Source organism: Chiloscyllium plagiosum, unplaced genomic scaffold, assembly GCF_037043375.1.
Source record: "Chiloscyllium plagiosum isolate Xiang-an unplaced genomic scaffold, Cpla_swu_hap1 HiC_scaffold_13, whole genome shotgun sequence".
Taxonomy (NCBI): domain Eukaryota; kingdom Metazoa; phylum Chordata; class Chondrichthyes; order Orectolobiformes; family Hemiscylliidae; genus Chiloscyllium; species Chiloscyllium plagiosum.
In genome coordinates, this window is record NW_028270151.1 from 78,548,717 (window position 1) to 78,562,651 (window position 13,935).

A 13,935-nucleotide genomic window follows, 5' to 3' on the forward strand; every position below is an offset into this window, starting at 1 on the left:
CATGGATGGGAATGATATTCGGAGTCTTTTTCCCAGGCTGGACTTGCTAAAAACTAGGTGACATAGTTTCAAGGTGAGAGGGGAAAGTTTAAAGGAGATGTGCATAGCAATTTATTTTACATAGAGGGTGGTAAGTGCTTGCATCGTGCTGCCAGAAGAGGTGGTAGGAACAGATCAGGTAGCAACATTTAAACGGCATTTAGATAGACACATGAACAAGCAAAGAATGACAGACACAGACCATGGGCAGGCAGATGGGACTAGTTTGGTGAAATAATTGCATGGAGTCTGGTATCCCGTCACCAAGTCACCCTTTATTTACATGTGCACACCCTTTATGCACACCCTTTATTTACATGTGTCCAGGCAGCTCAGAGTCAGTCCCCGAAGTGAGGAGACTCTGAAGCCACTGTTTATATCTATCAGCCAGGGCTCCCTGATTAGCCTAGGTTAACAGCCCCGTCAGGATCTCAAAGTCAATAAGATCCACCTGGTTCCAATCACTACATTTGATACAGCATCACGATCAGCACGGACATGGTGGCTGAAGGGCCTATTCCTATGTTGTACTGTTCTACATTTAATGAGTTAGTTCCTTTGAGCCAGTCCATAGGCGTTAAGTGCTGTAACCATTAAAGCACAATGAAGAAAGAATCATGCCCAGAAAAAATAATATTTCTTTGGATTATGTGTCCAATATTCAAGAAAGTCTTTTGAAAGCTTACACTTTAGTGTAGAAACGTTTTACAGTTTCTTAATAATGACTCTCTAAACAGGTAGCTGAGCCAAACCACAAACTGTTCTGTTTGAGGATAAATTGTTATCTCTATCACTCTGTTTGTGGAGTCCCAGAAGGCAGGTTTAGTGGACCTAAAGGAGGCTCCAGGAGATAAATTATATAATTAGTGCTGCAGACAGAAGTAAATGTCAATGGGATTGTCATTTAAAAATGCTGAAAACCCATTGTGACCAGGAAGCTTGTACACCAGTGAACATATTTCAGTTATTAAAAAGGAAAGATGATAATAAGAACACAATGAGATGTCACATGAGGAGACAGAGTCATACTCATAAAGTCATAGAGACGTACAGCATGGAAACAGACTCTTTGTTCCAAAATGTCCATGTCGACCAGATATCCTAAATAAATCTAGTCCCATTTGCCAACATTTGTCCCACATCCGTCTAAACCATTCCAGTTCATATACCCATCCAGATGTTGTTTAAATGTTTTAATTGTACCAGCCTCCACCACTTCCTCTGGTAGCTCATTCCATACACGTACCACTCTCTGTGTGAAAAAGTTGTCCCTTAGGTCCCTTTTATATTTTTCCCTTCTCAACTTAAATCTATGCCCTCTAGTTCTGGACTCCCCCAACCCAGGGAAAAGGCTTTGTCTATTTATCCTATCCATGTCCTTCATGATATTATAAACCTGTATAAAGTCACCCCTCAGCCTCCGACGCTCCAGGGAAAACAGTCCCAGCCTATTCAGCCTCTCCCTTTCGCTCAAACCCTCCAACCCTGGCAACATCCTTGTAAATCTTTTCTGAACCCTTTCAAGTTTCACAACATCTTTCCTTTAGCAGCTGGAGAGTTCTCATTCACTAATCAAACCACCATCCTCCAAAACAACATTAGCCAGTACGAGGGTGTTAGGAAATTTACACAAGGTGTTGCAACACATTCCAGAGAAGTGCTGGGGACACACAGCTGAACTGCTTATGACATATACAGGTATCCCCTGCTTTTCGAAAGTTCACTTTATACCAGTTCACTTTTACAAAAGACCTACATTAGTATTTGTTTCCACTAGCCGAAAGAAATCCGAAGAGGATTTTTGCTTGTACAAAAAAAGCAATTGCTTCTTTGCTTCACGCCATTTCAGCTTATGAAAGGCTTCATAGGAACAATCTACTTTTGGACAGCGGGGCAAACCTGTATGTCATCGGGCAGTTATCAGCCAGTGTGAACATCGTTAGCTCTACATCATGCTGATGTAAGGAATGCTACACTAATCAAACTAGCCCCTTTTTGTTGTTGGTGGAACTAACCTGCAGGTTGCCAGCTCGGTAAGTAGTATTTAGGCTCCTCAAACTGTCTGCTCCAGGCTGGCCCTATCCTTCTCTTTCTTATCTTTTTTTTCTCTTTCTTTCCTTCTGTCTTCTGACGTGGTGGGGAAGCCGAGGCTGTGCTCAGTGGGTCATTGGCTGCAGCAGTGATGGTGCCCAGAGTGGGGACTCCTGGCTGTGGTATGTCTGAAGGGTGGGGACTCCTTTAGGATTGGGACATCCTCGCAGAGACCTTGCAGAAGTCCTAGGACTATTGTTGAGGACCTCCTGTACAGGAGATGAACTCTGTTTGTGCAACTTCTTTCTTTTCTTGCAACTCAAAATTGCACCAGGTTACAGTGATAAATTACTTTTCATTGTACCGTTCTAGATTTTTGCGGCTAAAAATTACTCATAGCTAGAAAGTCAATTTAATTGTTGATGCTCTGTCCATGTTCCAGGAAAGGGTGTAAGAAAAAGAATGCAGGCATTGAGTTATATTCATATTGTGATGTTGAAATCTTGCTAATCCAACTTGTTACACATATAGGTCATTTCTGCTATAACGCATGTTTCATCAATGCAAGTTGGCTGTAATGAGATTGATCAATAGGCGATGCTGTTTCTAAAGCACAAACCTTTAAAACACATGTTGGCTATAACGTGATTGCATTGCTAACTCTGTAAGTGCTATTTTTATTGTGCAATTTTTATTTAGTGCGAGGTTGCAAAGAACACAACTATCGCTTAATAGCAGAACTACCTGTACATGGTTTTATTTGCGTTAAGTTTTTGGAATTGTGTTAATTTGCTCTACGCAAATATATAAATGAAAGCCTTATCTGTACAGCCTGCAAGCGGTTTGCTGAAAGATTACGATAATAAGGACCATTGTATTTTCAAAGTCGCTGTAAAGAAACCTTCACTATAGCAAAACTTTCTTTCATCCAAGGGAACAGAAGTGAGGGAATCTTTGTCTCTTTGGATCCAATTTAAACTGTGAATGCCAGAAACCTATGAACAATGGACCTAATGTTCCAAGATATGTTATTTACATTGAATCCTTCATTGCAATGAGGTAGCTGTGTTTCTCATCGGTTACTGAAAACAGTTCAATGGCCATGAACAGTAGTTCAAATTCCACAGTTAGAGTTAGAAAACAGAAGCAAACTCCCTGAAGAAAAGAAATAATTTACTGGACAGCTGAGAAGATAAATGAATACACTGACTCTGTGTGGTTGGGGCTCAGCAAGCAGTCCCAGAGCAGTTAAATAGTTTGGCTCAGTCCAAATTCACAGGGAAGTTCTGAGTCAATAGGGAACTAGGTGTTAGGATCAGGGTGTGTGCCACTAACAGTTCAGTTACTCAAGAGTGGCACTCAAAAGTCCTCAAACAATATTTACTTGGGGCAAATCAGTAAGGTTGGAGCTCAGGGAACAGAATACAGGGATGGTACGAGCTTTGTGAAGCTGGCTGGCTTTAGGAATACTGGACTCGAGCAAAAGAGTAAGTGTTGGAGTGTAGTGTCAAACATCCAGAGCAGTGTAGTTATGGGAAAGGAAGATGAACCACCAGAACATGTCCAGTTACATAGGGGTTTACTGAGGAATCTGTGTATTTGCTTATTCAGCGGATTTTGTTGGGTTCCCCCAATTTGCTTTAAGTTAATTCTCAATATTGGAATATAAGTTATATAAATAGTAGATATACTGTTCTAACTTTGTACAGTTACGTTTATTATTGTTTGTTCAAAATCATGGAATTGTGCCACTTCATTCCCTCAGCAAGTACTTTGATCTCACCCTTTGTCTGCTTTAAATATGAAAGATGTTGGCTAAATCATGACATAAATTATTGTGACCAGGATCGTAACAAATTGACAATTCATTCTTCCTTGTCTCTGCTAGTTAATGCTAACCCCTGGATGTTGATGATGGCGGATTTATTGACGGCAAAACCATTGAATGTCGAAGGGTTGTGGCTAGATTGTCTTTATTTTGAGATAGTTATTGCCTGGTATTTGCATGGCACAAATGTTACTTGCCACTTTTCAGCCTCGATATTGTCCAAGTCTTGCTACATTTGGAGTTGGAGTGCTTCAGTATCTGAGTTGTAAATGGTACTCCATCACAATCCAGTCTCATGGTGCTTGTGGTTAGTGCAGATGCTTCAGGAAGCTAGGATGAAAGCCAGTCACCACAGTGTGCCTAACCATGACAGGAGCCTTCTTCTGTAGCTCAGGAATACAGAGGGATCTGGGTGTCCTCATGCATGAATCACAAAAAGATAGCATGGAAATATAGCAAGTCATCAGGAATATTAATCAAATAATACAATTTATTGCGAAGAGAACTATCTAGAAGAATGGAGGTTATGCTGCAAGTTATACTGGTGAGACTGCATCTGGAGCACAGTGCACTGCATGGTCTTCTTGTTGAAGGAAGATGCTACTGAACAGTTCACAGAAGCTTACCACACTAATACCGGAAATGAGCAGGTTGTCTTATGAGGAAATAATGGGCAGGCTAGGCTAATATATGCTAGAGCTTAAAAGAGTTAGAAATGACTTCATTGAAATGTTTAAGGCCTTGAGGGCGGGAAATGGAGAATGACGTTTCCTTTAATGGGAGAATTGAAAACGTTGAAAATAGGGGATTGCCCATTAAAGACAGAGATAAAGAGAGTTGTTTTCTCACAATGGGTCATGATTCTTTGGAATTCTCTCCCTGAAAAGGTGGTGGAAGCCTTGAATATTTGTAATATTTGGAGGTAGATAGATTCTTGTTATGCAAGAGAGTGAAAGGTTATTAGGGGTTCAATCAAATCAGCCATGACCTTACTGAATGATGAAACAAGCTCAATGTGCTAAGTGGCTGAATTCTGCTCTTATTCATAAGTTTATATATTGCATTTCTTCTCTGTCAATGGTTATTCTATTTCTGAGCTTACTTGACTTATTTCCATGCTGACACATTGATTCTGAATATCCACCAATTTTTAGACAGACCTGTAAGTGGATGAGGAGCATGGCTGCCTGAAAATAAATGGGATAATTGTCTATGAGATGCTGTTGGCTCTTGTCAGGCCAGGAGGTTTCACCAGATGGATCATCCCTCCCCTTCCTGGACCTCTCCATCTCCATTCCCTCCCCTTCCTGGACCTCTCCACCTCCATTAATGACGACCGACTTGACACTGACATTTTTTGCAAACCCACCGAGTCCCACAGCTACCTGGATTACACCTCTTCCCACCCTACCTCTTGCAAAAATACCATCCCGTATTCCCAATTCCTCCGCCTCCGCCGTATCTGCTCCCAGGAGGACCAGTTCCACCACAGAACACACCAGATGGCCTCCTTCTTTAGAGACCGCAATTTCCCTTCCCATGTGGTTAAAGATGCCCTCCAACGCATCTCGTCAACATCCCGCACCTCCGCCCTCAGACCCTACCCCTCCAACCGTAACAAGGACAGAACGCCCCTGGTGCTCACCTTCCCCTATCAACCTTCGCATAAACCAAATCATCCGCCGACATTTCTGCCACCTCCAAAAAGACCCCACCACCAGGGATATATTTCCCTCCCCACTCCTTTCCGCAAATACCGTTCCCTCCGTGACTACCTGGTCAGGTCCACGCCCCCCTACAACCCATCCTCCCATCCTGGCACCTTCCGCTGCCACAGCAGGAACTGCAAAACCTGTGCCCACACCTCCTTCCTCACCTCCATCCAAGGCCCTAAAAGAGCCTTCCACATCCATCAAAGTTTTAACTGCACATCCACCAATATCATGTATTGTATCCATTGCTCCTGATGCGGTCTCCTCTACATTGGGGAGATTGGACGCCTCCTAGCAGAGAGCTTTAGGGAACATCTCCGGGACACCCGCACCAATCAAACACACCGCCCTGTGGCCCAACATTTCAACTCCCCCTCCCACTCTGCCGAGGACATGGAGGTCCTGGGCCCCTTTCACCACCGCTCCCTCACCACGAGACGCCTGGAGGAAGAATGCCTCATCTTCCGCCTCAGAACACTTCAACCCCAGAGCATCAATGTGGACTTCAACAGTTTCCTCATTTCCCCTTCCCCCACCTCATCCTAGTTCCAAACTTCCAGCTCAGCACTGTCCCCATGACTTGTCCTACCTGCCTATCTTCTTTTCCACCTATCCATTCCACCCTCCTCCCTGACCTATCACCTTCATCCCCTCCCCCACTCACCTATTGTAGTCTATGCTACTTTCTCCCCACCCCCACCCTCCTCTAGCTTATCTCTCCACGCTTCAGGCTCTCTGCCTTTATTCCTGATGAAGGGCTTTTGCTCGAAATGTCGATTTTATTGCTCCTCGGATGCTGCCTGAACTGCTGTGCTCTTCCAGCACCACTAATCCAGAATCTGGTTTCCAGCACCTGCAGTCATTGTTTTTACCTCGGAGCTCTACGGAAGTCTGATGCTCAAACAAGAGAAATTATTTTCCATCACATTCGCTTCTCTGCTTAAGCAGGTTTCTAATGATCCTTCGAGTCTAGATTTTCTGTTCAATGTTGTTTTCCCAGCAACGTCTCATCTCTTTCACAATGTGGATCTCACACACTCATATGACACACTAAACGCATCTCTCTGACAAATATCAGGTCAAATACGGTCTTGGAGTCATACAGATGTACAGCACAGAAACAGACCCTTCAGTCCAACTCATCCATGCTTACCAGATATCCTAACCTATTTCTAGTTCCATTTTCCAGCACCCATACCCCTCTAAACCCTTCCTATTCACATACCCATCCAGATGCCTTTTAAATGGTGTAACCCCATAAACTGCAAACCATGTCATGGTTATTTTCCCCAGTGGTTCATAAATTACATTGTCACCACCCTGGCCCCCAGTGGGAATATTCAAAGAGCAGGGATGTGCTCCTGGTGTGCTACCAATATTTATCCTACAACCAATACCTAAAACAGTACAGGAGGTTGGCTGGCTCAGTTGGCTGGATTAGGTGAAAGTGAGAACTGCAGATGCTGGAGATCAAATTGAGAATGTGGTGCTGGAAAAGCACAGCAGGTCAGGCAGCATCCAAGGAGCAGGAGAGTTGACGTTTCGGGCAAAAGCCCCTCATCAGGAATGACTGGTCCATTATTACAGAATGACACCTACAGTGTGGGTTCGGTTTCTGTCTTGACTGAAATTACCATGGGGATCCCACCTTCCCAAACTCACCCCATTGCCTGAGGCATGGCGACTCTCAGGCTAAACCACTACCAATCATCTCTCTTCCTGATGAGACAGCAGCCTATGGCTCCTGGGGTCAATGGTGACTTTATCTTTCCCCAAAATAGATTATCTTGTCATTTATTTCATTGCCATTTGTGAGAGCTTAGAGTGGGCAAATTGACAATCATTTAACGACATTACAACATTAACTTCGTTTTGGGACTTGTTTAGTTGATTATAAAGTAAGATGGAATATCTTGAGGTCATGAAAGGCACTATATAAATGCAAATTTTTTTTCTTTTAATCTAACTTACCATGAGCAAAGCCAAGAGACATTCACTGGTATATGAGTCAGCTTACATTTTTGATAATGCTGGTATGTTTTATAATCACTTATTATCAGTTATAACAAATGTGTTTAAAACAGACAATGAGGCACGTGTATAACTGTACAATATTCATGACAATCATAGTTGGGTTTCGATCCACTCTGACAGGCCTGAGGGGGCTTTACAGGTTGTGTTCTTGTGGGTTTAATGTATGGGTCCCACCTGATTGACATATTTTAAAAAGAAGAAAGATTTGATGACCTTTGCTAATTCTCTGTACCTCATTCCATACAAGTAAGGAGCCAGGGCTTTTGGTGCCATCATTATTATATTAGACATGGTGCGGGTGATGAATATGACCATCTTGAACTTGACCACGCCACAATTATAAAAAATCCTTTCCACGACCATCAGTAACATCGAACAAAAGTAAAAGGCAAAGACAATGGAGTGCATGAGAAAAGTGAGCCTTGCCCTGGAGGAAAAGCCTGTCCAGATTCCAGAATTCCTCGTCTTCCAGTACAACATGAAGTAGCAGCTCAGCAGCAAGCACACACATGATAACAACAGGGCAATGAGCAAGCCATAAAAGAGTTGGGTGAGGATTGCACCATGTGGGACTATCATGAAAACATAGTCTATCTCGCAAAAAGTCAGCTTGCAAAATGGAGACTGTTGTGTTGTTAGCATCACTATGGTGATGATGAACTGCGGAAATGCAACCACAATCCATATAAAGATGACCACTCTAACAGCCCTGGTGGGGGGAAAGAGTGCGATATAATGCAGTGGCCAATTGATAGCTAAATAGGTATCTATTACCATGCTTGTGGTTGTCATTAAGCCACAGCAGCTCGCAGTCGTTAAAGTAAAAAGCAGCAATTCACACACCAACATGGGAGCGCTGAGCTGGGAAATGTTACAAAGCTGGATGCAGAAGTTTATCACCAAGTAAATCAAGTCACTGATCAAGGTGTTGCTGAGCAGCAGGTATCTGGATTCTTGGCAGAGGCTGCTGCTGGTAAAAATGGCCACCAGAATTACCGGACTGGCTACCAAAGATGCAAAGAAGCAGATAGCTGCAGGGATGATGATCAGCCTGGCTCGGCTGTGCAGCAAAACCTGAATCCACTGTAAGTATATTTCAGCAATTGCACCAGAGGTAATGGTAGTGTTTGAAAGCCCTGTTGACGAGACATTGGTAGGGAAATGATAAGTACACTCAGCGTCAAGTGGAGACATCCTGCTGCATTTAGTGAATTGTCAAACATCAGTTATCTTCTTTATCCTTTAGACAAAGGGAAAGTGATCCCACATAATTAGAATTTCTTCTTTTTTTTAACAAGCTTCATTCAGTTACATTATTCATCCCATATGGACCTCCAAACCATATCGCACATATTTCCCAAGGGAAGCAGATGTGTGATGTCCAAAACGTCTTACTATGAGAGAGAAGGCATAGCACACACTGCACCTCTCTGGATAACTGCACTCAAAATCCAAATAGCCAATATCGTGTGCCAACTTTCACTCTGAATATGACAGCATGGAAGTCCCCCAACCAATCCAAACTCAATTAGCTGCAGAACCCTCAGGAACGTCCTCTTCTCTCTGAAACTCCAGCGTAAGTGGAGCTCTTTAATTCGTTACAGTTGATGGATGAGTTTTCATGCTGGGTCCATGGCAGTGAACGGATGGATTAGTCACACAAAAACAAACAACTCAACCTCTGATAACGCACACATTCCGCTTTCCCTAATGTTTTCCTAACAACAACCGACTATCCGATTTAAAGACAAAACATGCATTTATTACCTGCTAATTGAGCTGATTGTTACTTGTTCTGTTAAGGTCTAAAAATATTTTTTGAAACTCCATAGCAAGTGAGGCTTTTTTTGCGGTGCCATTCTTCCCATTGTTGAACGAATCAACTTTGGTTTTCAGAGTCCACTTCTATATTCACTGTAAAGAAAGGCTAAGCAAAGCCAAGAGATTACTATAAGCAAATGCTCAATGTCTTCATGACATTCATCTATTTATTACTTTCCTTAAAGTGCTTACCAGTTTTACTGAGAAGATTATACTTGGCACAAATAATAAACTTCAGGAGGTCATGCAAATATTCCTAGTGTTCACTCATTAAAATCAATTAGCTTTCCAAGGTGCTGTATTAGGGTTTCTGATGATACATGGCCTGACTTTCCTCATGCTGTTCCCTTTCCATCTCTTTATTTCTACTAGAAAACTGTTCACTTGCTGCAAAGCTACAGCAATGGACCTGCCACAGTTTGTAGGAGGTTTTCAGAGCTACAAACAGTCTCTGTCATAGACATTGCACACACAGTGTGTCTGAAGCAACCCCATCTTTATGTCTGTGGGACCAGAATTGCACTTTAATCTTCACAATGGAAAGACACAATTCTCTCATGAAGCAGAAGGAAAGCTCTGAGTCTACTGTACCAACAGTGTCAAGGAACTGACAAAGGGCAGAATTTTCAAAATCATGGGAATCAGATGCTCAGATAATTTCGGGTTCTGGATTCTGTTCTGCCTCACACTAGCATCAGTGCCACAAAGGTATTTTGAAATGTATAAGAAAAATGGCCTGAGGGTGATGGTGTCACCTAAACTGAAGGGGTGGGAGTCCACTGAAAGTAGGGAAGTTGCCTTTTGATGAGGTTTTCTAATGTACTATAATTGTTTGAGATTTTAGGTTCTAAAGTGGAGGAAAAATGGACTTTACCTTTCAGTTCTGTAAAGATTTGACTTTTTTCTAAGAGGTCAAAAGATACATTCTCTCTAATTTTCTGACATGCAGCTCTCTTGAGATCTAATGTGGCAGCAACTCCCAAAACCGCAGGTCAATGCTGGGAATGGCATTGGTGTGCCAATAAGCACACTAAGCCCCTCAAACCATCTGCACAACCATGCAGCTGAGAAAGACCATTGATCAGAAATCTTTTCTTGAACAGTGAGCCAAAGACAGCATCTCCAAAAAAAATTTACTTGTAGCTTGTAGCTAAATGATAAGTAACTGCCATCCACAGCCCCAAGTAGATTATTGCTAAGTTATCTTCTGATTACAGAGAGACAAGAGATCCTTAGCAGCAGAGCTGCTGTTATTTAAAACTCCCCAGTAGTGATTTTCAATGAAATGCTAAGCAGTCAGGATGGGAATAAAATTCAGGTGTTGCATATTTTCAAGCAATGGGTGGGAATCAGAATATTTTCCAATCAAATCTAGAGTCAGACAGGGTTGCCATCTTGTCCCTGTTTTGTTTGATTTGTGTTTTTGTGTTTGCACGGTGTCTAGAACTTTTTTTGTCAAATTCCTCAGAGTGGACATGAGCATAGAAGGGATAACGATCCCAAGGAGTGGAGGTTCTCAGGTCAATGCACCCCAACATGGACAACATCACCATTTTCCGCTGTTGGTGCAGAGTCTGGTTAGCATCTGCTATCCATTCAGTCTGGCAGCGGGAACCAAGACAAATCAGAAGAAGAGTGAGGCCACTATCTTTGGGAAATGGGCTCAGAAAACATTTTCCCCTTGTCTGACAGATCAGATTACCTGAAGATGTTGAGGATATAATTCAAAAGATCTGTGCCATGTGCTAAAATCTGGAAAGAGGCGATCTCGGTGTTACTGGGCGTGGTGCAGGTCTGACCTATTGCCTACTCCTGCACTGTGGTGATCACCTTAGCTTCTTTGAGTTTATCCAGAGGTCGAACGCAGGCCATGTTCACAGGGACATGATGTGCAAATCTCTAAGTAAAGAGGGGAAGCACTTACCCAGCATTGGTCTCATCCTGATGGCCACTTTGTGCACGGCTGCATCAAGTTATGCAGAGGCACCAAGTCTCAATATGTGGTGAGGTTCAACCCATCCTTGGGATTGTGAGGGCCACACTGTTCCTGAATGCTACCTGTCCCTCATGGAAAGGTTTATGCAGTAATTCCTTTGACAAGTCTGTCAGGCCATGGTAGGCACCTAATGTCCTCAAGACCCTGTGGTTGAAGGATTTCTTATGGATGGTTCCATGAGCAGACTATCAAGGTCATTTAGCAAAATGCCTCCTTGTCAGAACTTACAAAGGAACACCAATGTGTAGTTTGGCTGGTGGTGAGAAAGGCCCTTCCTGTCAGATCTCTTTTGCACACTCTCCGTTTGTTGCCCTTGAGGTGGCTGTGGTGGGCAAGAGACTATTAACCACCTCTTTGTGGAGTGGGAAGAAGGACTAGAGAAAAGCCGCAATGGTTTTTATCGCAGTTCATCCTGAGTAACTCTGTGACTCAGGGCTCTTCCCAGGGATGCTCACTGAGATGAACATCAACTGCACCTGCAGGACTATCTGTTTAGTGAAAGATGTTCTTTGGTTTGCCCGAAACCTGCTGGTCTTCCAGTCCATTGTCTGTTGACTGGCACACTCCAAAGCCCAATAATGCTGAGGGATGTGCTAAAGCTTGGAGCAACAACTGCAAAGATTCAATGGTGAAAGATTGCTTCCTAGGTCCTTTCAGCCATAGTACATGGAGGAGCTATGAACTGTAGCATGCCTTGGGCCATGTGCCTGCCAAAGAGTGTACATTGTTATTCAAGAGTGTTGAAGATGTATTCAGGCACCACAGAGTAAAACATATTGTCACAAGAATTTTACATCTGTTGCATTTTTTGTAATTCGCAATGTTTTGCCCTTGAGCCACATATTAGTATTTGCTCAGTATGAAGGCTGTTACAAATCATACATAGTTAATTTTCTTGCAAATCCTGTCATTTTCAAATTGAAAGGTTTTTGGAATGCATTTGTTGAGAAGTTTAATTCATAAAGAACATTTTGCGAGAAACACCATGAGCTCAAGGAGCATCTGATTGAAGTTGTTGTGGGTTTCAGAGTCCCACATCCCTGAAACTGTGCTCACTTTACAGTATGGTGTTGCATTCTGGGAATGCCAAATCCAATGCTGCTGCCTGGGAACATAATTTTCAAATCACGCCTGCACCATTTGTGCACCAAAGTCATTTGACAATTCAATTCCTGGATTTCAATTACAACCTTGCCAATTTATGCTGCACTGGGGTGTCCTTGAATTTTGTCAACTTTGAATAACAGTCCACCAGTCCTTAAAGAACAAAAATCACACAGTAGGTATAAAAGCTATATAAAAGCTATATCCCATCCTGTGATAACTCTGCACTTCCCTGTATGTCCTCATATTCATGACGGACAAATGGTTCTGACTTGTGACTGAAGTTCGGTGTGGAGTGGGCTACAGGTTCATGGCTATTTAATTGAGAAAAAGCAAGCAGAACTTCCAGCTCAGCATCATTCGAGAGGTACACAGTGTGGGCGAGGACTGCGCGAGTGCAACAGCTTCCTCAAGGGTGATTGTAAAGGAGCCACATGTTCATATTTTTGGGAGGTGCCTTTGTATTCCCTGATGGTTTCAAAAGAGTTGGTTCCTAAATTCAGAATATTAGGTGATTTACAGGTAGTTATAAACCCCTGCCTTACTTGAATGGGGAAGATAGTGCTTGATAACATGACCAGCAAAATGGTGAAAAGAGCTGTTAAGAGATTTCCAGGAAGAACGTAATATGCAAGGACTAAGGAAGTTCTGCTAGTGATATTGGCAGGCACCTTCTTCTCAGTACAATCCCGTATCATTTTTGGTCGACCTTCATAAGCTGGAAGCTGTACCAACTGGGCTGACTTCCTGGGCCATTACAGCATCATTAACTGGAGAATAAATCTGCTTGGGCATGACAAGAAACTTAATGATTCCATTCTGGAAGTATAATTTTCACTGGGATTGAGTTTAATATCAAATGCAGAAGCCTCCATTTGATCTGGGATTCAGAACTTGGAGCATATTCATATTGAGCCATTGGCTCAGGAAATGGATACATCACCTGGTGTGGTCTTAATTTGTATAGATTGAAGCTCAATCCCTGCTCTCTCTGCTAATCTCATCTGGCATAAAGTGGCGTGCCATAGCTTATCTTGGTGTCACAGGGAAAATAAAGTCGTTAATATTTGTGTTCAACGGCTTTCCAATAAGAATTAAGGAATAGCATTGGTAGAGTTCTGGGAAGAGGACTTCAGCATGCACAAGAAATGCAGATGGTGTTGAAGTATAATAAACTCATAGAGAAACAACATGGGGATGAACTTCATCTCTCGTAACAGCAGACTGGTTACTCATTTTATAAAATTTCCCTTTCTATTTTCTTCAGAGCTGCCCAAGGCAAATTTGATTTCCATAAAAAAGTAAGCAGTGTGATGAGGCTGGCACTTTAAGAGGTTACTTTGTCCTGGGTTTATTTTTAAGAGAGGTTG